This window comes from Elaeis guineensis, chromosome 2, assembly GCF_000442705.2.
Source record: "Elaeis guineensis isolate ETL-2024a chromosome 2, EG11, whole genome shotgun sequence".
Taxonomy (NCBI): Eukaryota; Viridiplantae; Streptophyta; class Magnoliopsida; order Arecales; family Arecaceae; genus Elaeis; species Elaeis guineensis.
Genome location: NC_025994.2, coordinates 22,209,957 through 22,237,337, shown reverse-complemented (window position 1 = coordinate 22,237,337; position 27,381 = coordinate 22,209,957). Strand labels below are relative to the sequence as shown.

The following is a 27,381-nucleotide window of genomic DNA, read 5'->3' as shown; positions in this document are numbered from 1 at the left end:
ACCCATGTCATTAGGTAAATCAGTGTGACTGATTTAGGTGCTCCTAATGCCGGCTTTAATTAAATCTTTTTAATCTGACTTGGTGAAGTCAGTGGGAGGATTGAAATTAGTTGGTTAATTTCTTCTCTTCTATCCTTTCATAAAAATCCTCAAAAATTATTAGGTCCCTAAAATGATTAAGTTATAGTGATAACTAAGTCATAGCCTCCCATTAAGTGAGTGATAATGAGTCCATTAGTTTAATAATCATTGGAGGCCCAAAGGCCTGGTGCTTATTGACTAATGGAATTATCATTCATAATATGATAATTTGGTTGAGTCTTTCTGATGGTGGTCAGGTTGGCCGGCCAAAGTCGGGCCTGATCATTTATTGGTCCAATTCACCAAATCTAATCATGTTAATGGTTGGACCTAACCAGATCTTTTCAGTGGAGGCCAAAGCCTACTGATTAGGTTCTGGGGCAAAATTAATTACTAGAAGTTGTTCAGAGAAACAATTGGTTATGAACCTACCCATAGATGCACATGGGTTGACCAACCAAAGTTGGGCTCGTGTGTAGTCTGTGTGGATTCTAGTACCCACTAAGGAATTAAAGTAATTCCTCGAATTGGAGGTTGAGGCTATCAGTTCGTAAAAATACTGGGAGAAACTTTAGACTAAAGTCCAAGTCTTTAGTATTAATAATTCATGTACAATAAAGGTCTGATTTTCTTTATGCAGCTATGGCCACTACCCTATCGCTCCGGTCATTATTAGATAATGACAAGCTCATGGGACCTAATTTCGATAGCTGGTATCGAAAATTGAAAATCATCCTTGAGCATGAGCGGATCCTTTATGTAGTAACGGATCCGGCACCTGAGGAGCCAGCCCCGAACGCTAGAGGGACGGTCCGAGATACTTACCAGAAGTGGCTCAACGACCACACCACCGTTCGGTGCATAATGCTGGCGACAATGAATGATGAGTTCAGCCGTAGGTTCGAGAACGCCAGCTGCAGGAGATGCTTCAAATGTTGAACGACTCTTTTGGCACGCCTGACGACGTTGAAAGGCACAAAACTAATTATGCCATTTTCAATGCTCGGATGAGGGATGGGGCCTCAGTCACCGATCATGTACTGTACATGATCGAAATGATTGAGCACCTAAGTAAACTGGGCTTTCCCTTGCACGAGCAGCTCGCTAAGGATGCGATCCTTAATTCTTTGCCCAATCCTTCCTCCCCTTCCTTACTCATTTTCGGATGACAAAGCCTGCAGTGAACTACCACGGCTTGTTGGGTTACTGCAGAACTTTGAGAAGGACCACCAGCTCCATAAGGAGTCGGTGAATATTGTGGGAGGGTCTTCTTCTGGACGTCGACCCTTTAAGAAAGGGAAGAAGAAGAACAAGAAGGTGCAGCTGCATGCTGGGACGTCTGCACAGGGTCAGACCAAGAAGCGCAAGCCCGACCAGAGCCAGGCGGAGTGCTTCTTTTGCAAGAAGCAGGGGCACTAAAAGAGGAACTGTCCTCTATACATTGCCACCCTGGACCCGAACAGGCCGAAGAAGAAGCAAGGTAATTATATGATAACACCTTGCAACTTTTTCATTTGTGATACTACTGCCTGGGTATTGGATACCGGGAGCCCTTATCATATCTGTAATTCGATGCAGGGTCTGCAGGTCAGTAGGAGATTTGATGAAGGCGAGAGGTTCTGAACGTTGGAGATGGAAGCAAAGTTTCAGTTCTAGCTTTAGGAATCATGAACCTTGTAATCAATTCTCGTAATGTAATTCTGAGTGAATGTCACTATTGTCCAAGTTTTTTATAAATATTATTTCTGTAGGCCTTTTGGCCATGTACAGTTATGAATTTTTAATAAAAAAAATATTTGCAATATCATTTTGAATGGTGTTACAATGTTTGTTGGACAACTAAATAATAGAATTTACTTACTATCACAGCCTGTTAATGTGGTTCAAATCTTCGGTAAAGCCCTAGAATGGAAAATATGTCAGAAGTCTACCTTTGGCACTGTAGGCTAGGTCATATCAATAAGAAAGGATAAACAGGTTGGGTCAAGAAGAAATTCTTGAAGTTGGTGATTGTGAATCACTTCCAACCTGTGAGTCCTGTCTTCTTGGAAGATGACCAAGTCACCTTTTACTGGAAAAGGTGAGCGAGCCAGTGAACTCTTGGGTCTGATACATTCTGATGTATATGGACCCATGAGCTCAAGTGCAAGAGGTGGATATTTCTACTTCATAACCTTCACAGATGACCTATCAAGGTATGGGTATGTCTACTTAATGAAGCATAAGTTGGAGTCATTTGAAATGTTCAAACTATTTCGAAATGAAGTAGAAAAATAAACTGAAAAGTGTATTAAAACTCTTCGATTTGATCGAGGAGGTGAATACCTTTCCAATGAGTTTCTGACATATCTTGGGGAGAATGGATTCTCTCTCAGTGGACTCCTCTTGGAACACCACAGCATAATGGTGTGTCTGAAAGGAGGAATCGGACCTTGTTGGACATGGTTCGATCCATGATGGGGTTTGCTGGTCTGCCAATCTCCTCTGGGATATGCCTCGAATCGGCTTGTTACCTTCTAAATAGGGTTTCGAGTAAGTCTGTAACCAAAATGCATATGAGATATGGATAGCACGTAAGCCAGTACTCTCGCACCTTAGGGTTTGGGGGTGTCCGACTTATGTTAAACGTTTAATTACGGATAAGCTTGGACTTAGGTCTGACAAGTGTTATTTCATAGGGTACCCAAAAGAGACCAAAGGGTATTATTTTTACCTAGCTGATGAGCAAAAGGTGTTTGTCAGCCTTAAGGCAATCTTTTTGGAAAAAAGTTCCTTGGTGAAGGGACTGTTGCCTCTAAGGTCGAACTTGAGGAAGTTCGACAGGTGGAAAAACGACATAAGTTGCTGAACCTGAATCGGATTTGGTTAGATCAGATCCGGAACCCATTGTTCCTGCACCCTTAAGGCGATCTGGTAGAGTACCACGTCAACTGGATAGATACTATGGTTTCTTGGTTCGGGACGGTGATCCTGTCGAACTTGATGAAAATGATGAGATCCGATCACCTACATGGATGCAATGTAGAGACCTGACTCTGAAAATGGCTAGAGGCCATGAAATCCGAAATGGAGTCCATGAAGGTCAACGATGTGTGGACATTGGTTGACCCACCCGAAGGAGTAAAACCCATAGGGTGTAAGTGGGTCTTCAAGAAAAGAGAGGCACAGACGAAAGTGGAGACCTATAAAGCCCATCTGGTTGCCAAGGGATATCGTCAACATTATGGTATAGACTATGACGAGATATTTTCTCCTGTGCAATGCTCAAATCCATTCGGATTATGCTTGCGATGGCTGCCCATCTAGACTATGAAATCTGGCAGATGGATATGAAGATAGCTTTCCTAAACGGAGAGCTGGACGAAGAGGTGTATATGATACAACTGAAGGGTTCACATCCACAGATGAGTCTAAGGTGTGCAGGCTACAGAGATCCATTTATGGACTTAAGCAAGCATCCCGGAGTTGGAATATACGTTTTGATAGGAGATCAAAACATATGGCTTCATTAAGAACGGAGAAGAGCCTACATTTATAAATGGGCTAATGGTCCAGTAGTGGTATTTCTTGTATTGTATGTGGATGATATTTTCTTAATCGGGAATGATGTCCCTGCATTACAGGGAATAAAGATTTGGCTGTCGTTACAGTTCTCCATGAAGGATCTGGGAGAAGCTTCCTACATCTAGGGATAAGGATCTATAGGGATAGATCTAAAAGGTTGCTTGCTTATCCCAGTCCACGTACATTGATACTATGCTAAGAGGTTCAGCATGGAGAATTTCAAGAAAGGCATCTACCGATAGGCCATGAAATTTCTCTCTCGAAGAGGGATTGTCCGACAACACCTCAAGAGAGAGAGCGTATGGATAGAATTTCATATGCTTCGCAGTGGGATCTATCATGTACGCCATGACATGTACACGACCAGATGTGGCATACTCACTAGGGGTAGTGAGTAGATACCAATCTGATCCAGGGAGAATCACTGGAAGGTTGTTAAAACCATCCTGAAGTATTTAAGAAATACTAAGGACCGTGGCTTGTTTATGATGAATCAGACTTGAGATTATAGGATTTACAGACTCTAATTTTCAGTTGATCACGATGATAGCAAGAGTGTGTCGGGATTTATTTTTACCCTTAATGGTGGGGCTGTCTGTGGAAGAGTTTCAAGCAGCACACAGTGGCTGATTCAGTTTGCGAGGCAGAGTATGTCGCTGCATCAGATGCTGCCAAAGAAGTGGTATGGCTGAAAAATTCATCACCGAGCTCGGAGTAGCACCCTCCCTTGTTGGTCCAGTTCTGCTCTACTGTGATAGCTCTGGAGCCATTGCTCAGGTGAAGAAACCAAAGGTACACCAGCAGATGAAGCATATTCTGCGTCGCTACCATCTCATCCGAAAATCATAGATCGAGGTGACGTCGACCTTCAGAAGATCGACGGGAAGAAGAACCTGGCCGACTCAAGTTGAAGATGGGTATTAGATACTACATCGATTAGCTTTAGGCCAAGTGGAAGATTGTTGGAAATAGTGTCCCAAAGCCAATCATCAGCCTGTTGACGGTTGTGCTCCTTTTTGTATTAGTATATGAATTATAAATAAATAAAAATTATTTTGATATTTTTTATCATAAATTGTTTCATCTTCTAATGAACTCCTGTGTTGTGGTGAAGTCCTTAGGACTATTTAAACTCGACAAAGGAGGATTTGTCATTTAGTCCTTAAACCTGTTCGTGACCAAATGATACGTTGTTACCAAGGACAACAATGTTTATCAAGTATAGGTCATTGTGTGCCATATGGGTTGGTTGTCCTCTTAACCAAAGAGTGTGGAGACACTGGTATGGCATACAGGTGAGATGTAAGGGTACATCTGCACTGAACGTGACCGACTCCGGAGCTTTTTCTGTTGTCAAGATTTGCTCCGATGGGATATGGGTATAACTGTCCCTCCGATCTGAGACCGCCACGGTGACTTGCAAGCAACTACTGCACTTAGGCACTGGACTACCTAATTTCTAATTTAGTGAGGAAGGATGCTGGGTGTAGTCAAGTACTTGACTTGTCGTGCGTGTGTCAAGATGGGATTGACCACTCCAGTTCAGGGTTGTGTACAGTCGTTTTTAATTTAGCAAAATCTTGGTCAGGGTAGTCCTAGTGAGGAATCACAGGACTGTTTGAGTTGAGCATGATTCGATGATCTAATCAGGGTTGACAGTTTACCCTGAGTCATCCTAAACACAGGGATCAAAAGGGATGAATTATACAGTAATCATATTCACATAGGTTCTGAGTGTTGCGATTACGACTATTCGACCTATCCGGATGTTGGATACCATTGCTAGATGGTCACTTCGATTAGTACAGAAATTGGTTCCTGTGCTACCGACTTAGGTTCGAACCTGCGGGGTCACACACATTAGAGGTTCCTATCTGATCTGATGGCTGATGAAGAGTCCTAATGTCATGGACTTTGAGTCCTACGTGTCTGAAACTCTGTGATCGAGAATTAGGATTCTCTGATCATGAGTTCCACATATTTTGGGTACTGGGGTCAAGAGTCCCACTGGTTTGGAATTTTTTGATTAGGATTTCATATCGATGGACTCTGATGCCGATTATCCATTGAATTTGGACTCAGTATTTATAAGAGGTTTAATTAGTGATTTGATCACTAATTAACTCAATTTGATGAGTAATTATTTTTGGATCAAGTCCAATTGAATTGGATTCAGTTGGGTTTGACCCATTAGGTTAAGTGTTGACCTAATCGCCAAGATGGTTTGGTCCCTGATCTGATCAGGGGTTGGGCTTAGTCAATTCCTGATTTGATTAGAATTTTATTGAGCCTAATTAAGCCTAATTGTGTTGGTTTAATTTAGTTTAATTGTGTCTAACCTATTTTAAATAAGGTTGGTTCAATTGGATTTCAAACCACCTTGACTAATCTCCTTGCGCCACCTCACTTCACATGCGCCATTTGAATTCACGAGAAATGAGTTCTATAAATTTTCTCCCATGCAGAAGCCATCCCACACCCCTTCTTTGTGCACCATTTTGAATGGATAAGGATGAGATTGGTTGGCCATTCAAATTCAAAAGATGTTTGAATTTGAATGGATAACAAATCTCTTGCCTACCCTTTATTTTGTACGCTAATATGATTAGAGAGAAAAAGGGTGCGTGAGAAAAGTCTCGTGCGTGAGAAAAGAAAGAAAAAGAAGAGAAAAGAAAAGAAACAGAAAGAGGCACAGGCTTTTTTGAGAATACCCTAGGATTTCTGCCTAGGGTTTGGAAAGTGAGAAAGTGAGCTATGAGTGTCGTGAGCCCACCAGATCTCAGGAGAGATTCATCAACCTCTCAAGCACCTCTGCTGATGATCCAGAGCATCCAAAGAGTCGACAGATCAAGATCGAAGGAGTTCGATCAACATCGACCGTCAAAAGGGTTCAGCCACGAACTAGCATTCATGAGGAGCCGATCAGACCGAGAGCTTCATGTGGACGATCCACAGAGGTCAGACATATTGTGTGGCTGTGTTGCAATGATCAGACCTTCCGACAGTGATCAGATTACGGCGATCGACTATCCGCACAAAGGTAATGTGTTCTGAACACATAACAGTAAAATATTTATGTAGAAGTTTGAATTTCAAATTTAAATGCATGCTATATATATCATATTTAGATCTTGTGTAGGGTTTATACATGTTAATTAATTAGATTAATTAATAATTTTTACTGTAAAATAGTAATTTTGAAAAAATTTTAAAATTATCATTTTACCCCTGCACTCAAATTTCACTTCAATAACACCATGTATCATCTTGCGATGGACTGCGAATCATCTAGCAGTAAAGTTTTTTGGAACCGCTGGTCTCGCTGACAGTTTGTCGCTGATCTTGCGATGATATAAATTCTCAAGATAAATCAATTACCAATGTATTTGCCTCCATTGATGGGATCCTTTACATAGTCAAGTTGTCAGTCCATATCATTCTTGAACTAAAATTCTTCATAATTCATGTTTCTTATTCTAATTTGATAGAAATACATATAATCATGTGGTATCGAAATCAATCAATGTAATGCATAATAAAATCAATGCATTCAATCATGTCTCATCGTAACATTTCAAAATAATATTTTTTTAATAATAAAATATCATTCATCAAATTCATGCATCATTTTTTAAATCATGTCAGAAAAATAGATTATAATTTATCGATAAATCTAAAAAAAGTGAAGCTTATTTATCTCATACGTATTTCAATAAATCTACATAATTCTAAAAATTTTCTTCCAAAATCTTTTGTTCACAGATCATATTGTGATATCCCATAATCAAACATCCACAACCCTATACAGGATAAATTTCAATAATTAGAAAGGATATGAATAATTAAGAAAGATAGAATTGATGGATACCCGCATCTATAGTCTAGATTGATCCGGTCATCTAATTTCATCTGGTCAAAATCCAATTAGGACATAGATGGTCCAAAATTTGGCTATCATACCAAATCCAATTTTCAAAGTGATAGGGTCGAGATTCCTTCATTGAGTTCATAAATCAAGTAGAGAGAGAGAAAGTCAGAAGAGAGAGAATTCATAAGGTACAATCTAAATTGATCAGGTAACATAGTCCAACATCATGATTGGTCCAAATCAAAATAATCTAATCAAGTCATGGTTAAACCAATATACAGATGAATCAAAATAAAATCATGGATGATCAAATCTAGTGGTTCATGGTTTGTTGCAAAGAGTAATATATATGCAAAAGAGGTTATAAAGGGATAAAACTTCTATAGTTGGATCTTTCTTTGTTTAAGAAAACAAGTAAAAGACAAGTCCTTCTAAAAAGCTCCTCATCCATTCAAACATTTGGACAACTTTGTAAGTCTACTCTGTTCCTTTGACAAATCCGTGATCATTTTGAAATTGCAGAAGGTGGATCAAAAAAAGAAAAAAATGCAAAGCTTGCTCAGCAACTCCAAGATGCCATTTGTTTATCACCAGCATTTCTTCTTCCTGTTCCCAGAATGATCAAATCTATCTGGACACTGTCGCGCTACCTTATCAGATGATGCCCTGCTGTCGGCTACAGTTGGCGTGATCTTGTTCGACCACGGTCCTTCAGTGGAGGATATCAAGAGAAAGCAAAAGGACTTCCACGTGATTGCCATTGGTTCGGCAGTTAGACTGGTGATTACTGTGAGGCCAAGAAAGAGAGTTAATGGTGGATGTGGACATTAGGTGGCCGGGACTCGGCTATCCTCTTGGCTGTGAAATGGAGAAAGGAATCTACATCTTTGTCATGAGGAGGACCCATGTTACCTTGTCACTAGTCATGAGGGCCCTTAACACCTTTGGCGAAGAGATTAATAAGGTTTCTAGTGTTAGACCATGTGATGTCCGCATGGGCTAGCATTCAAGCACACAGTTCAACCTGGAAATCCTAGTTATTTGTGACTAACCTCTCAGCTTAAATGCACACTACCTCAGGAGTCATGTTAGTGATGGTTCCCTCCAGGATATCAGCCTTTCATTGAGCCGATAATCTCCTTTTCTCCTCTCAAGAATAGAAACCATAATCAAACGAATACACTATTTGAAGAGAAATCTATTTCAAATAACTTTCTTTGCACAGTTCTCGTCATTTTATGAAAAAACCAAAAGCTATTAGGATGCTTCCCTATCCTTTTTTTTTTTTCAATTTGTGTAACAGAGGAAGTAGGACACTTTCCCTAAGTTTATTAAATTAACATGCTTCTGAATCACCTGAAAGATTATGCAATAAAATCAACAAATAGTATTAGGGATGCTTATGAACCAAGTGTAATTTGGAAAGCCTTGATTCTTACATAATGCTCTAATAAATATGTGGTAACCTAATATTCTCTGGTCTTATGTTGTCGAAGTTTCTGTTGGTGAGAGAGGCTATTTAAAAGGGATACGAGTCAGGAAACGTAAGCATCACCATGCACCAGCCCTTCTACCCCAGTTTCATGAAGTGTGTCATTTCTTTATTTTGACTTTTAAGACGAGAGTTGTTAGGATGTGACGTCTCAAGATTCAGTCCATATTGAGCCCACAATGAGGTCCGCGATGAAAAATAGAGTCCAACGAGATCAAGATCATCCCAAATGGAGTCCGGACTGTCAAGATACGTGCGATTGAAGATGGTACGGAACCCAGAGTGGCGAAGGACCACCGGCGGGCCGGCGGCAGTGCAGTCGCACGCAGCCTAGCGCGGCAGTGCAATCGCATGCGGCCCAGGTGCAGCAGCGTGCAGTTGGGCACACAGGGGCGGCCTAGCGTGCGGTGCCCAGCCCAGGCTCGAGCACGTGGGGCACGGCCTAGGCCCAGGTGCGTGGTGCAGGTGGGCCCAGGCCCACGCGTGGGCTGGCCCAAGCGCCCGCTGGGAGCCCGTTTGCCCAGTCCACCATGGGTTTCTCATGGTCCATGGCACTGTTCTGTGGACCAGCGCACGATCGGAGGGTGTGGGTTGATTCTGGTTTTGATCCAACAGCTCAGGAGTTTTTATTACTTGATTTGAGCCTGATTAGGACTCCCAAACCTAATCTAACACATTTTTAAGGCCTTTAAAAGGCCTGATGCGTGGAACAGAGGATTGTGGTGGCCTGGTGGTCTCGTGGTGTGGACAGCTTCATGTGAAAATCTGAGAAAAGAACCTGTGGAGAGAGAGAGAGAGACTGAGGCACTAAGAGGAGAAGGAGCAGGGAGGCTCTTGGACAGCGGACAGTGATTACTTCAGAAGTTCAGGGGGGTCTTCCTAAAGAGAGAGTTTTTGTGAGGGAGAACTTCTTATGAGGGAGAAATTGGGTGTACGAGAGTTGAGGATGAGATCTCCTCTTATAAAATTTTTTTTTCTCATAGTGAAGTTTGCATGTCCTGTGGAGGCGAAACTTATTTTGGCTAATACACATAATTGATTGTTTTCTATTTTATTTCTTCTTTCTCCCTGCTGCAACGTGCAATACCAGAAAAGTTTTAGGAGGTGGTGTCCTGGCCAGACATCCACCCAATAAGTGGTATCAGAGTGAGGCAGTACAAGGATGTAGATTACAGCAGTGGTGAGCAAGACTGAAGATGGAGATCAACAAGTTTGATGGAAAGAGCAATTTCTCTTTATGACAGGCAAGGGTGAAGGACGTGCTTATCTAGCAAGGGTTCATTGATGCTCTCTTATGTGAAGAGAAGCCAACCACCATGGAGGTGTAGGATTGAAAATGGCTACAGATGTTGGCGGTGAGTACCATCTGCATGTACCTAGCGGATAAGGTGGTGATATATGTGCTTAGCGAGACTTCTCCGACGGTGCTGTGGTCGAAGCTTGAGGAGTTGTACATGACAAATCTCTTACCAACACTCTTTTTCTCTGTAAGCAGTTTTACCAGTTGCGGATGGCTGAGGGACAGAGCATGCAGGAGCATCTAAGTTACTTCCAAAACATCCTCACTGACCTCCTCAACATTGGTGAGAATGTTGAGGAGAAGATCAGGGTGCTGGTTTTGCTGGCATCGCTTTCTCCTTCGATGAGTCCTTGGTGACTGCTTTTCTAATGGAGAAGAGCACCATCAAGATGGACAAGATCACCACGGTGATACTCCAGAATGAGATTCTCAGGAGGAGAATCTGGCTTCGAGCTCAGGTAGCGGTAGCTCAGCTTTGGTGGCTTCTGAAGGAGCAGAAGGCGATAGACAGAGCGATAGGAGATCGCGACGAGGACGGTCCAAGTCAGGAGAGACTTGAGCAAAATCAGGTGTTACCGATGTGACGAGTTAGGACATCTAGCCAGAGATTGCTCTCAACTCAAAAATCGAACAATGGCTGCTGTAGCGATGGCCAGTAGCGATTCAGAGGGAGATATTCTGAGATATCTGATGAGGTATCTATTTCTTCTCAACAGTGGATATTAGATTCTGCATGCACCCATTATGTATGTTGCAGAGAAGAGCAGTTTGACTCTCTAGAGAGCAGTGAGGGCACTATTTATCTGTCGGATGCATCGAGCTGTGCGGTCAGAGGCATCGGGATGGTTAGCTGGAGGACACATGATGGTGCAGTAAGGAGATTGGGGGAGGTCCAATACATACCTGATTTCAAACAAAATCTTACTCATTGAGTATACTGAATTCGAGAGGCTACAGGATGGTAGCTGTGGAGGAATCTTGAAGATGCTATGCGATGATAGGATTGTACTAGAGGAAAAGAAGAGGAGGAGAGGATACTATTACCTGATGGGGAGCTCAATGCGAGGTGGAGCTTCAGGAGCCAGGTAGAGCCCAGAGCGAGGTAGAGCTCCAGATGGAGGTGGATCGGGCACAAGATAGGAGACTCGAGAGGATGAGAGGCGACATCGCAAGGTGAGATTCTTATTACCGCAGGATGATACCCCGAGTAGATCTTAGGTCAAGAGGAGCACAGCATATGACGGAAATGAGATCGAGCGGCCTGGCTCAACTCTCATATTTGCCCATCCATGATTAGTAGGTGAATGCCCCAGGGCATGGGGGCGAGGAGATTCAGAAGCTGTCGGAGTTAGGAGGAGGCCGAATATCAAGTCGAGGTAGAGATTATTAGAATTTGATATCTCAATATTCGATCCATATTGAGCCCACAGTGAGGTCTGCGATGAAAAACGAAGTCCAATGAGATCAAGATCACCCCAAACGGAGTCGGACGGTCAAGATATGTGTGATTGAAGATGGCACGAAATTCAAAGTGAGGAGGATCGCCAGCGGTGGGCCGACGGAGCGGGTGCGGTAGCATGCGCAGGGTGCAGCGCAGCGCCCGACCTAGGCCCAGGCACGGGCGCGTGGGCCGGCCCAGGCCCGGCACGCGGCGCAGGCGCGGCCCAGGCCCACGCATGGGCCAGCCTAGGCCTAGGCACCCACTGGGAGCCCGTTTGTCCGGTCTATCGTGGATCGGGCGGTGCATAGAGAGGTCCGTGGACCGCGTGGGCATTTTCCATGTATTTCTCATGGTCCACAGCACTGTTCCATGGACCGCACATGATCGGAGGGTGTGGGTTGATTTAAGGTGTTGATCCGATGGCTCAGGGGTTTTTATTACTTGATTTGGGCCTGATTAGGACTCCTAAACCTAATCTAACATATTTTTAAGGCCTTTAAAAGGCCTGATGCGTGGAACAGAGGATTGTGGTGGCCTAGTGGTCTCGTGGTGCGGATGGCTTCATGTGGAAATCTGAGAAGAGAACCCGTGGAGAGAGAGAGAGGCTGAGGCGCTGAGAGGAGCAGAGAGGCTCTTAGACAGCGGACAGCGATCACTTCAGGAGTTCGGGGGGTCTTCCTAGAGAGAGAGCTTTTATGAGGGAGAACTTCCTGTGAGGGAGAAATTGGATGTACGAGGGTTGAGGGTGAGATCTCCTCTTGTAAAATTTTTTTTTCTCATAGTGAAGTTTGCATGCCCGTGGAGGCGAATCCTTTTTTGGCTGATCCACGTAATTGATTATTTTCTATTTTATTTGTTCTTTCTTCCTGCTGCAACGTGCGGTACCGGAAAGATCCTGAAAGGTGGTGTCCTGGCCAGACATCCACCCAACAAGAGTTTTTTTTATTTTTCTTTCTCTCTTTTCAGAAAAAAAGCTGGACTATCATTATCCCCATACTTCATATGAAACTTTCTTGACTAATCATGCCTTTCGAGCGCTCGTCCTCATATTCTTTTTCCCCTCTTTTTATGGTAGACAGTTATATTCAACTGTGTGGGGAATAGAATCATGTAAAAGAAAATAGAACTCTATCTGCTGGTCTAGAGAGTCGAGCTGTAACACAAGAACAAGAGCTACATGTGCTCGTTGTCACCCACTTTAGTTTCCAAATTCCAATTCTGAGGATTTTTATCTTAAATGTAGAACTTAGATTAAAATAAATAAATAAATAAATCTCGGTATCATGTTAGTGAAGCCCACATACCAATTGGTCTGAATTAGATCATACCGAAACATTCTCCTACTTGTCCCAACAAAACACAATCATTTTTGTTTTAACAATTTAAAAGCATTTCAAAAATCTTTTAATAAAATTTATCTGGGCTTGCGAATTAAAAAATTGGCATGGGATCCACATTTGAAAAAATTAATTCCTCTATAAATCATAGAATATATTATGTATCTTCTTATAAAATAATTGCCTGTATGAATCATAGTAGTAAACATATTATCAATCAACAACTTCTATCAATGTATTACAATATTAAAGTACTTTCATTGTGAATGTAATCCATGTATATCCTATCATCATAGTAATCTGCAACTGTCTAAAAGCATGCTATGGACATTATGCATAATTATTAGGTAAACGGAAGATGGAGCATGCTAAGCAACAGGAAATGGAGAGAAAAAAAAAGGAACAGTTACATCTCAGGTTGAGGCTGCATTTGCCATCAAGCGAATGATAGCCAAATTATGCAAATATAGTGCATCCAAGTAGCAGTTGCAAATGTATTTTCCACTTTTGTCACGTCTAGTCTTGTTCCCTCGTAATGGTTGGATCATTGATGTTTCCATAAAAACTTTGATGGTTGATGGGTAGCTTTATTTTTAACGTTACTCAAACTGCATTACTTCCTGTGGACGATCAATGATGATGAATAATGTATATCATGCTTATCAGAATTATCAGAAGACAGCCTTATTTCTCCATAGCCTCAATGATGTGTTTTGTGGTGGCAAGAGAACAGGATTGCCTTGACAAATAACACATAAATGTAAGTTTTTACATCCCACCTTGATTCATCTGGAAGCTTGCCTAAGAGAACAGGGGAACGCTTCGGATAGTTTGCAGGGACGAACAACCTCAGAGGCAAAATCGGACTCACCATATGTAATGAAGCAAATTGCGACTTCAAACTTGGACTGAAAGCCACTGCAGTGAAAGAACATTTGATGACTCTTCCTTCTCCATCAGATGCAGCAGCAACTGAATCAGCATCCTCTTCACTTATGTTGACTATTGTAATAATGAGCTGCTGATTTATCTCCCTAATCTCTTCTTCCAGTAGAGCATGGTTTACCTGCAATCAGATGTATCCATTCAGTAATGTTGAGATTTTTGATGCCTTGACCAGATCCAAGGGGGATGGCTATAATAAAGCATTATCTACAAGATATTCAACACTGGTAATTATGCATAATTCCATCCAGAAATGCTGTGTGCTGATTTTGATATTATCAGAAACATCTGGAATTCCTCTTTCACTATTAAAATTTTCAACCATTCAAAATCTTTCTTGTCCATTTTTTCTTGTTATTTATAAACAGAGACGTATCACACCTCCGACCAATATTGACAACAGAACTCTCAATACACAAATTGCCCATAAATGCCCAATACCTATGACTCCTGGTGGAGTCAACTGAATGAGGAAATTCCATGCATAATGACAAGTTCGGCCTTTTGGAACAATTCAAGTAAAGGCAAAAATTCAGAACTTGGAAAAAGCAAACTCACAAAAAGCTAAGAAAGAGAATGGATAACTAAAATGCAGAAATTTTTAAAAAAAATAGCACATAATTTTGGTATATCTATTCATGCAAGACATATGCACTATTATTAGGTATTCTTAATCGAATAGATTATGACCAACAGTATGGATAGCCCATTATTGTTTTTCTAAACTAAGCCTTTTACCAAACATATAAAATTTAATGTGTGATCTAATTAATATTACATATATACAGATTACTATTGTATGATTGTCGGTTTGACTTGCATTGTTAAATTGAAGAGAGGTTAAATTTCATCATGCTTGAGAAACACTATACCAAAAGTAGATGTTTCCAGACTTTAAAACTACAAACTCAATAAATTTTAAATTTTGTATGTAAGCACACTTCTTCATGACATGAAGCCGATAGAAAAGCTTATTACCAGACTTTAAAATTACAAAGTATCATCAAAGCCACATTAAAGGAAATGTATACACCAAGAACTCAATAAAACAAACTGAATAACTATCAGACTCAAGAAATAATCTGGATAATATGTACCTCAATTTTCTGCCTCTTGACATGAGATGTTGCAGTTGACTCCAACTCATTTTCTTTTCTGTAGAGATTCCATCTTGTGACATGAAGTTTCTAGCTTGCTGACGGCACTTGGTCATGGCAACTAAATCTTCACCAACAGCAGCCCTAGAACCATTGCGGGTGCTGAACCTGCTATTCTGTCAATCATGCTAGCAACATATCAATTTCACTAATGGCAGAGCTCAGAGCCTTTGGAGATGATGACTTTATCTGAAAGAGTTCCACGAGTGTTAGGGTATTTCTGAGTCTTGAACTCTAGAAAATACACTGCATCATGCATGCCCACTACCAAAGATATCTGGATCAGGAGCATGCAAAGACATATCCTTGATCCAGAATGATCAAAGCAAGACTGGATTGATTCAATCGTGATGAGTGCAATTTTCTCTCATATTTGCACCCAAAACAATAATCTAATGAAACTTACATAAATGAATCAATTTCTATAATGTTCTTTGGGTTACCATATAACCTATCATTGCCAATATTTGGTTTAATTACATTCATTTTCTTTAAATAGAACTTTTAACACTAAAAAGATATTTAAATGTCAATACCGTTATATTGTCGTCCTACAAGAAACAAATGTGGCACAAATTTCCAAAAATTTAAATGATAAGAATCTAACATTAAATTTCATTAACCTGATATTACTCAATAATAACATCAGAAAAGAGTTGAACTACTAGATGTATATTATCGACGCATCCATTTAGTAAAGTCACTAAGAAGCCCAAACTCTACCTTAATTTCAATGAATTGCAAGAATCTAAGCAGGAATTCTACAATGAACTTGTATTTTTGAAAAATTATATGATTTCATATTGTTGTCTTTCTTTAGCATGGCATATAAGATCATGGATTCGAATATTAGCAGAAAGGGACAGTACCACTGGTACCATACAGCTCCAGCACGAACATGGGATTGGGACAGCCCCTGGGTCATGTAGGCGTCCTGGGTGGATTAGAGGAGGGGGTTAGCATCCCACCCCTCCTTCCTTGTTGCTTCACGTTCGTGGAATTGGCACCGAACAGAGTTTTGTGCACCATATAAGTGAGATATGTGTTTTATTGGGCCCAAATAACCATTTTACTCTGGGTCCACCTTAAATCTGGTCAAGATGCGAACGAGGACACACTGCATCCGGGGTGCTGGAATGCAGGATGGTCATGGGGAATACCATCCCTCAGGAAAACTTGTACAACCCTCATACTGTGATTGTTCATATCCTTGTATAAGATGAACTCGTGAATTTCTGCAAGGTTCAATTTTTTAATTGAATATAAATCTATAGAAGATGTAAATAATAAAGGTCAGATAAACAATATCTTTTGAACAAAGCAAGACCCATGTTTTATATTGTGCAAAAAAATGTAAAGCTCAACAACAACTCCAGAAATTTGTGCAAATCTAGGCAATGCAGTATGTGATTAAACAGTTTGTAATAACCGATTTTAAAATCATCAAGCCCACCCATGTTTGGCCCATCAGGCCCACAGCAAAAAAAAAAAAAAAAACGAAGAAGAAGACTCCCGTTGGGAGTCTTCTTCCACCGATCCCACCAGAAAAGAGAAGTCGATTCCGGGAAGGATTCGGCCTCCCCTATGCCCTATAAAATCTCCTCCCCTCTCCTCTAAGACTGGCCACGGCGAACACGCGATTTTCCGCTCTCTTCTCGTTGAAGCCGCGGCCTCCTATTCTTGTGCTCGCCGGAAAACAGAGGCCGAAGATGCCGCCGGAGCTCAGGTAAGGCTCCAACCTTTCTTCCTCTCCTTCTTCCCTTTCCCCTCTGGCCCCAAACATCATTGCCGGTCGCCGACTTTGCCGAAAATCGAGAAGAAAATGATGCCCTGTTTTTCCCTGTTCGGCCGAGTCATCTTTCACCCTTTTCGACATCGATCCATCGTTTGCGCATCTCACCTTAGTTTGGACCCCCCCTCTATCTGTCTTTTCGAAAGTCATGGCCGCCGGTGATAGGCCAATGACCGGAGAAATCCGTGGAAAGGAGGCGGTCCCCTGTTTTTCATTTTTTTCTAAATCTCCCGCCGGCCGAGCCTCACCGCCGGCGTTCTGTTGCTCCCTGCTGTCGGCCGCCGCTGCCGGACCATCGACCGTGCCGCTGCAGCCCGCCGGACCACGGGCGACGCCCCTCTGATCCCCTCCCGTTCGGCCAAAGAAGAGGAAAGGGAAGAAAAGAAGAAGAGAAAAAAAAAAAGGAAAAAGAAAAAAAAAAGAAAAAGAAGAAAAAGAAAAAAAAAAAAAAGAAAAAAAAAGAGAGGAGAAATTTTCTTTCTCCCCCTCTTTCTCCCTCTTTCCCTCTCTTTTCTCTCTCTACTTTCTCTCTCTAAATTTTCTCTCTTCTCTTTTCTCTCTTTAAGAAAGATTTGTAGATCATGTATTGGGCCATCTTTTTCTCTTCTAGGGACCCATGACCCTGAATCGATTTAGTGCCTAGTTTATTAAATTTATGAAATAAAAATTGATCATAATTTAATATTTTAAATAGGAATATCTGATTCAATTAAGGAAGACTAAAGATTTAGGACGATCGAGATAAATGGATTTTATGCTCTTTATTTATTTTCAAATAATCATATTTTTTTTCATGCAAAAAATTATTGCTAATGAAATCATATTTTTTTTCATAAAATAAGGATCAGCATATGTGATATGAAAAAATATGTTTTGTTATAAGCATTGATTCCATGAATATGTTTTATGAAAATAGCATAATTATGAAGTATAAATTTTATTATTTTTTCATCTATTTATATATATTTTAAGAAAAGATATAAAAATTTCAAAGGCTCTCAGATAGCTATGAACGAATCTCTTCAAGAAAGTCGACATTCGGAGCTAGCATCCATAAGAACACAGGTCCTGCCAGTGGATATAAAGTTGGCATACGAAATATGAACTTGTCGATTAAGAACACTGTTCCTGTCACGGGTATAAAGTGACCATAGCACGAATATCAATCAGCAAGATTTAGAAACATGACATGAATATATGACAAGAATGATTTACAAATCATGTTTATGAAATGTTCATGATTTATACATGCATGACTGGTTTATGATTTGTTTTATTATATATTCTATGAAATACTTTATTTTGTATTATCTATTATTTTTTAAATAATACATTATCATGATAAAATTATGCTTGATCCGGTAAGGAAGCTAGCTCATATTCTTTTTATTTTTTTTTCCTTTACAAAGGAATAAGGTTAGGATCGGCAAAGAAAATTCAGGTTTGGAGATCTACGAAGCCAGCTTGAAAATTTTGTTTTGAAAATTTAGTTTATTTTATGATAATAGATTTGTAGTTCATTATTTATAAATCTTGAGACTTGAGTTAATATTTTTTTCGGATTTAGATGCTTTGAACCAGTTTTGGTTTAATTATTTGATAAATAATAGAATTGAATCTTTTATTTATTGAATTTTAGCTAATTATGATTAATTGACTTCGTATTATCGAGAGCTCCATCTCTTCATAGTATGACCGTGTCATGTCCTAAATTTGGAGCGTGACACAGTTGACCCCTTTCAGAGGAAGTAGATGTGATGCAACTTGATTAGTACATATTTCTGCATAAGATAACATGGAAAGAAACAACAGTAAAAAAGATGACCAACCACTTTAATTAAGTGCTCTAGAGGCCATTCTGATGTACTCATTTTGTCAGGAGCTATACTTGATGCATTAGCCTGATTACCATCTGGACTGGAGCTTTCTTCTAGAATGGATGAGGCTGATATGCCAGGTGTACCAACAGCCAGTGCTTGAGGTGGTGCAAGAGCTGATTGCTGATGTCCAATGTGTCCAGCATTAATAAGCGATGAGATACCAGAAAGATGTTTGTCAGAATCCGCTAGTATAGGAGATGGGGCCATGGGAGTGAAAGGAGATGGAACAAAGGGTGAGCCAGCTGATTGCAGAGGGGTTCCACCTTTTACTTGAGAAGACAACAAACTGCGCTGATCAGCTTGAGGAGAAGCATGGTGTGAATTTTGAGGTGATAAGACTTGAAGATTTTGAGGTGAGGAAATTGGAAAAGAAGCACCAGAAGCACTTGGCTTCAGTTGTTGATGATAATACCCATGGTGCTGGCCAGCAGAGTAACATTGTTGATTGAGACCAGGTTTGATGCCTAACCTAGGTCTTACTTTTGACTCGTTGGCTTCATTTGTCTGGTGAAGCTGGGGCATTTGGTGTGCCAGCATCTGTGCTGGTTGTTGTTTTTCTTGTTGGTGCAACTGCTGCTCCAGTGATGGCTGCGACTGCATTAATTGCTGCTTTTGCTGTTGCTGAAGCACTTGTTTTGTTGCTGCAAATGGCGCTGTTGTGACTGCTGCTTCATTTGCTGAGTTTGCATCAATTGCTGTTGTTGTTCCTGCTGCTGCTGTAGTATGTTAGAACTTGGTTGCATAAGGATAGCATTAGGTTGTAATGTATTCATAGAGCTGTTTGACAAAGCGTTGGCATTGGTTCGTTGAGGTGCATTAATGGTATTTGGCACAGATCCTCCACCACCTTGTGGCATGGAACCTATAGCACCCTGCTGCAATGAATTAGATGAACTGCCTTGAGCTGAATCCGAAATAGAACCAGGCTGTAATGCATTTGTGATATTCTGCTGTGTTGTTGGAACACCAAAGTGGGTTGGCAAAGGCGTGGATACATGTTGCATGCCAGTCACAGCAGCTGGCTGCATTGAAGTTGCTGAACCTTGTAAATTCATGTGTTGCACCTGATTCATGTGATTGTCATGCTGCTGAAGCTGAGAAACCTGGGATGAGTGAGCAAGTCCACCAGGATGCTGGAATTGTTGCTGGCCCTGTTGTTGTGATGGTATAATTTTCTTTTTATTGGAAGCTAGAACATTAACAATTAGTTTCTTGTACGTAGGAAGTTTTTCCTTCAAACCAGTATGAATATTACTCTTTGATATCTGTAGAATCATTGAAATCCGCTCTAACATTATCTTAAATCTTTTCAATTTTTCATACTGTTCTGGCTGCTTTGTGGGCGGTATGAGAGCATCATGCTGTGGACAATAAAAACACCAAGATAGATACATAAGTTATTCCCCATCAGAAAGGTAGTAGAAGCTTAAGGCAGTTCATCTAATTCATTGCAGCAGGGTGCTATAGGTTCCATGCCACAAGGTGGTGGAGGATCTGTGCCAAGTACCATTAATGCACCTCAACGGACCAATGCCAATGCTTTGTCAAACAGCTCTATGAATACATTACAACCTAATGCTATCCTTATGCAACCAAGTTCTAACACACTACAGCAGCAGCAGGAACAACAACAGCAATTGATGCAAACTCAGCAAATGAAGCAGCAGTCACAACAGCGCCATTTGCAGCAACAAAACAAGTGCTTCAGCAACAGCAAAAGCAGCAATTAATGCAGTCGCAGCCATCACTGGAGCAGCAGTTGCACCAACAAGAAAAACAACAACCAGCACAGATGCTGGCACACCAAATGCCCCAGCTTCACCAGACAAATGAAGCCAACAAGTCAAAAGTAAGACCAGGGTTAGGCATCAAACCTGGTCTCAATCAACAATGTTACTCTGCTGGCCAGCACCATGGGTATTATCATCAACAACTGAAGCCAAGTGCTTCTGATGCTTCTTTTCCAATTTCCTTGCCTCAAAATCTTCAAGTCTTATCACCTCAAAATTCACACCATGCTTCTCCTCAAGCTGATTAGCGCAGTTTGTTGTCTTCTCAAGTAAAAGGTGGAACCCCTCCGCAATCAGCTGGCTCACCCTTTGTTCCATCTCCTTTCACTCCCATGGCCCCATCTCCTATACCAGCGGATTCTGACAAACATCTTTCTGGTATCTCATCGCTTATTAATGCTGAACACATTGGACATCAGCAATCGGCTCTTGCACCACCTCAAGCACTGGCTGTTGGTACACCTGGCATATCAGCCTCATCCATTCTAGAAGAAAGCTCCAGTCTAGATGGTAATCATAGCTCCTGACAAAATGAGTACATCAGAATGGCCTCTAGAGCGCTTAATTAAAGTGGTTGGTCATCTTTTTACTGTTGTTTCTTTCCATGTTATCTTATACAGAAATATGAACTAATCAAGTTGCATCACATCTACTTCCTCTGTAAGAGGTCAAGTGTGTCACACCCCAAATTTAAGACATGACACAGCCATACTATCAACGGATGAGCTCTCGATAATACGAAGCCAATCAATCATAATCAGCTAAAATTCAACAAATAAAAAATTTAATTTCATTATTCATCAAATAATTAAATCAAAACTGGTTCAGAACATCTAAATCCGAAAAAAAATATCAACTCAAGTCTCAAAATTCATAAATAAATAACTACAAGCCCATTATCATAAAATAAACTAAATTCTCAAAACAAAATTTTCAAGCTTGTTTCATAGATCTCTAAGCCTGCATTTTTTTTGCCGATCCTAATCTTATTCCTCTGTAAAGAAAAAAAATAAAAAAATATGAGCTATACTAATCTAGTAAGTAGAACCTGTGCTTTCTTACCAAATCAAGCATAAATTTTTCATGATAATTCTTTATTTAAAAAATAATAAATAATATAAAATAAAATATTTCATAAAATATATAATAAAACAAGTCATAAACCAATCATGCATATATAAATCATGAACATTTCATAAACATGATTTGTAAATCATTCTTGTTATATATTCATGTCATGTTTCTAAATCTTGCTGATAGATATTCGTGCTATGGTCACTTTATATCCGTGACAAACCAGTGTTCTTAATCGACAAGTTCATATTTCGTATGCCAATTTTATACCCACTGGCAGGACCTATGTTTTTATGGATACTAGCTTCGAATGTCGACCTTCTCGAAAGGATTCATTCATAGCTATCTGAGAGCCTTTGAAATCTTTATATCTTTTCTTAAAACATACATAAATAGATCAAAAAATAATAAAATTCATACTTCATAATCATGCTATTTTAATAAAATATATTCATGGAATCAATGCTTATAACAAAACATGCTTTTTCATATCACATATGTTGATTCTTATTTTATAAAAAAAAATATGATTTCAGTAATAATTTTTTGTATGAAAAAAATATGATTATTTAAAATAAATAAGGAGCATAAGATCCATTTACCTCGATCGTCCTAAATCTTTAATTTTTTTTAATCTTTAATCTTCCTTAAATGAATTAGATATTTCTATTTAAAATATTAAATTATAATTAATTTTTATTTTATAAATTTAATAAACTAAATAATAAAAAAGTGATTGACTAGGTGATCAGTCTGATAAACCACTCGGGCATTAAATCAATTCAGATCATAGATCCCTAAAAGAGAAAAAAATGACCCGATACATGATCTACAAGTCTTTCTTAGAGAGAGAAAGGAGGAGAGAGAGAAAGAGGGGGAGACAGAAAATTCTCTCTCTCTCTCTCTTTTTTTTTTTTTTTTTTTCCTACCTTCTTTCCTTTTCTTTGGCCGAACGGGAGGGACCAGAGGGGCGTCACCCGTGGTCCGGCGGGCTGCAGCGGCACGGCCGATGGTCCGGCAGAGGCGGCCGACAGCAGGGAGCAAGAGAACGCCGGCGGTGAGGCTCGACCGGCGGGAGATTTAGAAAAAAAAAAGAAAAACAGGGGACCGCCTCCTTTCCATGGATTTCTCCGGTCATTGGCCGATCACCGGCGGCCATGACTTTGGGAAAAGACAGATAGAGGGGTGGGGGTCCAAACCTAAGGGTGAGATGCCGCAAACGATGGCGTCGGTGGTCGGAAAAGGGATAAACTGGCTCGGCCGAACAGGGGAAAACAGGGCATCCTTTTCTTCTAGATTTCCAGCAAATCGGCGGCCGGCAATGATGTTTGGTGCCAGAGGGGAAAGGGAAGAGGGAGAGGAAGAAAGGTTGGAGCCTTACCTGAGTTCCGGCGGTGTCTCCGGCCTCTGTTTTCCGGCGAGCACAAGAATAGGAGGCCGTGGCTTCAACGGGGAAGAGAGCGGAAAATCGCCGGTGTTCGTCGGTGTTCGCCGTGTCCAGTCTTAGAGGAGAGAGGGGATCTTATAGGGCGGAGGGGAGGCCGAATCCTTCCCGGATTCGACTTCTCTTTTCCGGGGGATCGGTGGAAGAAGACTCCCAACGGGAGTCTTCTTCTTCGTTTTTTTTTTTTTTGCTGTGGGCCTGATGGGCCAAACATGGGTGGGCTTGATGATTTTAAAATCGGGTATTACAAACTGTTTAATCACGTACCAGATTTAAGGTGGACCCAGAGTAAAATGGTTATTTGGGCCCAATAAAGCACATATCTCACTTATATGGTGCACAAAACCCTGTTCAGTGCTAATTCCATGAACGTGAAGCAACAATACATGACCCAGGGGCTGTCCCAATCCCATGTTCGTGCTGGAGCTGTATGGTACCAGTGGTACTGTCCCTTTCTGCTAATATTCGAATCCATGATCTTATATGCCATGCTAAAGAAAGACAATAATATGAAATCATATAATTTTTCAAAAATACAAGTTCATTGTAGAATTCCTGCTTACATTCTTGCAATTCATTGAAATTAAGGTAGAGTTTGGGCTTCTTAGTGACTTTACTAAATGGATGCGTCGATAATATACATCTAGCAGTTCAACTCTTTTCTGATGTTATTATTGAGTAATATCAGGTTAATGAAATTAATGTTAGATTCTTATCATTTAAATTTTTGAAAATTTGTGCCACATTTGTTTCTTGTAGGACGACAATATAACGGTATTGACATTTAAATATCTTTTTAGTGTTAAAAGTTCTATTTAAAGAAAATGAATGTAATTAAACCAAATATTGGCAATGATAGGTTATATGGTAACCCAAAGAACATTACAGAAATTGATCCATTTATGTAAGTTTCGTTAGATTATTGTTTTGGGTGCAAATATGAGAGAAAATTGCACTCATCACCATTGAATCAATCCAGTCTTGCTTTGATCATTCTGGATCAAGGACATATCTTTGCATGCTCCTGATCCAGATATTTTTGGTTACATCTGATCTTATTAAAGATAATTTAACATCTCTTCGTTCCAATCTTTGGTAGTGGGCATGCACGATGCAGTGTATTTTCTAGAGTTCAAGACTCAGAAATACCCTAACACTCGTGGAACTCTTTCAGGTAAAGTCATCATCTCCAAAGGCTCTGAGCTCTGCCATTAGTGAAATTGGATATGTTGTTAGCATGATTGACAGAATAGCAGGTTCAGCACCCGGCAATGGTTCTAGGGCTGCTGTTGGTGAAGATTTAGTTGCCATGACCAAGTGCCGTCAGCAAGCTAGAAACTTCAAGTCACAAGATGGAATCTCTACAGCAAAGAAAATGAAGCATAACACAAATTCTATGCCCTTGAATAATATGTCATTGGCTGGCAGTGTAAATGATAGCACCAAGCAATCTTTTGGTTTTGATACATCTGAGTTGGAGTCACCTGCAACATCTGGTGTCGAGAGGCAGAAAATTGAGGTACATATTATCCAGATTATTTCTTGAGTCTGACAGTTATTCAGTTTGTTTTATTGAGTTCTTTGTGTATACATTTTCTTTAATGTGGCTTTGATGATACTTTGTAATTTTAAAGTCTGGTAATAAGCTTTTCTATCGGCTTCGTGTCATGAAGAAGTGTGCTTATATACAAAATTTAAAATTTATAGAGTTTGTAGTTTTAAAGTCTGGAAACATCTACTTTTGGTATAGTGTTTCTCAAGCATGATGAAGTTTAACCACTCTTCAATTTAACAATGCAAGTCAAACCGACAATCATACAATAGTAATCTGTATATGTGTAATATTAATTGGATCACACATTAAATTTTATATGTTTGGTAAAAGGCTTAGTTTAGAAAAACAATGATGGGCTATCCAAACCAGAGATCCATACTGTTGATCATAATCTATTCGATTAAGAATAGCTAATAATAGTGCATATGTCTTGCATGAATAGATATACCAAAATTATGTGCTATTTTTTTTTTAATTTCTGCATTTTAGTTATCCATTCTCTTTCTTAGCTTTTTGTGAGTTTGCTTTTTCCAAGTTCTGGATTTTTGCCTTTACTTGAATTGTTCCAAAAGGCTGAACTTGTCATTATGCATGGAATTTCCTCATTCAGTTGACTCCACCAGGAGTCATAGGTATTGGGCATTTATGGGCAATTTGTGTATTGAGAGTTCTGTTGTCAATATTGGTCGGAGGTGTGATACGTCTCTGTTTATAAATAACAAGAAAAAATGGACAAGAAAGATTTTGAATGGTTGAAAATTTTAGTAGTGAAAGAGGAATTCCAGATGTTTCTGATAATATCAAAATCAGCACACATCATTTCTGGACGGAATTATGCATAATTACCAGTGTTGAATATCTTGTAGATAATGCTTTATTATAGCCACCCCCCCGGGATCTGGTTAGGGCATCAAAAATCTCAACATTACTGAATGGATACATCTGATTGCAGGTAAACCATGCTCTACTGGAAGAAGAGATTAGGGAGATAAATCAGCAGCTCATTATTACAATAGTCAACATAAGTGAAGAGGATGCTGATTCAGTTGCTACTGCATCTGATGGAGAAGGAACAGTCATCAAATGTTCTTTCACTGCAGTGGCTTTCAGTCCAAGTTTGATGTCGCAATTCGCTTCATTACATATGGTGAGTCCGATTTTGCTTCTGAGGTTGTTCATCCCTGCAAACTATCCGAAGTGTTCCCCTGTTCTCTTAGGCAAGCTTCCAGATGAATCAAGGTGGGATGTAAAAACTTACATTTATGTGCTTATTTGTCAAGGCAATCCTGTTCTCTTGCCACCACAAAACACATCATTGAGGCTATGGAGAAATAAGGCTGTCTTCTGATAATTCTGATAGGCATGATATACATTATTCATCATCATTGATCGTCCACAGGAAGTAATGCAGTTTGAGTAACGTTAAAAATAAAGCTACCCGTTAACCATCAAATTTTTTATGGAAACATCAATGATCCAACCATTACGAGGGAACAAGACTAGACGTGACAAAAGTGGAAAATACATTTGCAGCTGCTTCTTGGATGCACTATATTTGCATAATTTGGCTATCATTCGCTTGATGGCAAATGCAGCCTCAACCTGAGATGTAACTGTTCCTTTTTTTTTTCTCTCCATTTCCTGTTGCTTAGCATGCTCCATCTTCCGTTTACCTAATAATTATGCATAATGTCCATAGCATGCTTTTAGACAGTTGCAGATTACTATGATGATAGGATATACATTGATTACATTCACAATGAAGTACTTTAATATTGTAATACATTGATAGAAGGTTGCTGATTGATAATATGTTTACTACTATGATTCATACGGTGATTATTTTATAAGAAGATACATAATATATTCTATGATTTATAGAGGAATTAATTTTTTCAAATGTGGATCCCATGCCAATTTTTTAATTCGCAAGCCCAGATAAATTTTATTAAAAGATTTTTGAAATGCTTTTAAATTGTTAAAACAAAAATGATTGTGTTTTGTTGGGACAAGTAGGAGAATATTCGGTATGATCTAATTCAGACCAATTCGTATGTGGGCTTCACTAACATGATACCAAGATTTATTTATTTATTTATTTTAATCTGAATTCTACATTTAAGATAAAAATCCTCAGAATTGGGATTTGGAAACTAAAGTGGGTGACAACGAGCACATGCAGCTCTTGTTCTTGTGTTACAGCTCGACTCTCTGGACCAGCAGATAGAGTTCCATTTTCTTTTACATGATTCTATTGCCCACACAGTTGAATATAACTGTCTACCATAAAAAGAGGGGAAAAAGAATATGAGGATGAGCACTCGAAAGGCATGATTAGTCAAGAAAGTTTCATATAAAGTATGGGGATAATGATAGTCCAGCTTTTTTTCTGAAAAGAGAGAGAGAGAGAGAGAAAAAAAAACTCTTGTTAGGTGGATGTCTGGCCAGGACACCACCTTTCAGGATCTTTCCGGTACCACACGTTACAGCAGGAAGAAAGAAGAAATAAAACAGAAAATAATCAATTACGTGGATCAGCCAAAAAAGGATTCGCCTCCACGGGGCATGCAAACTTCACTATGAGAAAAAGAAATTTTACAAGAGGAGATCTCACCCTCAACCCTCGTACACCCAATTTCTCCTCACAGGAAGTTCTCCCTC

At 39.9% G+C, this 27,381-nt stretch overlaps 2 pseudogenes; one reads left to right on the top strand and one right to left on the bottom strand.

The window, feature by feature from the left end:
• The window catches only part of LOC140855247 (mediator of RNA polymerase II transcription subunit 15a-like), a 31,635-nt pseudogene extending 11,384 nt beyond the window's left edge, over nt 1-20,251 (bottom strand).
• A 36-nt stretch (nt 20,252-20,287) lies between these two features.
• Nucleotides 20,288-26,121, top strand: LOC140855246 (mediator of RNA polymerase II transcription subunit 15a-like; annotated as a pseudogene).
• The last annotated feature ends 1,260 nt before the right edge of the window (nt 26,122-27,381 follow it).